Raw genomic sequence first — 768 nt, forward strand, 5'->3', positions numbered from 1 at the left:
ACCATCACCCAGGGATAACCACTGTTAATATTTTGGATGAACTTGGGGTGCCTGGGTGGCTCGGTGGGTTAAAGCCTCTGCCTTCGGCTCAGGTCATGATCCCAGGGTCCTGGGATCGAGCCCCGCATCAGGCTCTCTGCTTGGTGGGGAGCCTGCTTCCTCCTCTCTCTCTGCCTGCCTCTCTGCCTACTTGTGATCTCTCTCTGTCAAGTAAATAAATAAAATCTTTTTTAAAAAAATCTAAAAAAAAAAAAATATATATATATATATATATGATGAACACCCGTCCAGTGCTTTTCTAAAAACTCTTCTGTATTCTTTTTTTTAAGATTTTATTTATTTATTTGAGAGGGGGGAGGGGAAAATACAGATGGAGAAGGAGAAGCAGACTCCCCACCGACCAGAGATCCCGATGTAGGACTCAATCCCCAGACCCCAGGATCATGACCTGAGCTGAAGGCAGACACTCAACCAACTGAGCTACCCAGGTGCCCCCACTCTTTTGTATTCTTTACAAAATAGGATTGCTCTAGACTAGTAGAGTGACTGGGCACACCCAGAACACTGCCTGTTTTTTCACTAAAGACCCTGTGTCATGGGAAAGCACTCAGTCCTGGGCCAACCCAGATAGTCGTCGCCCTGCAAATTTTTTTGCCTCCAAGGTTAATAATATACAACTATTCTTCATTTCGAGGACTGCAGGAATGTATCAGCATGTATAAATGTCATGATGTCTTTTAAAGGTAAAAATCCACTCCCTTCTATATA

This window comes from Lontra canadensis, unplaced genomic scaffold (assembly GCF_010015895.1).
Source record: "Lontra canadensis isolate GAN:19392208 unplaced genomic scaffold, GSC_riverotter_1.0 scaffold25, whole genome shotgun sequence".
Lineage (NCBI taxonomy): Eukaryota > Metazoa > Chordata > Mammalia > Carnivora > Mustelidae > Lontra > Lontra canadensis.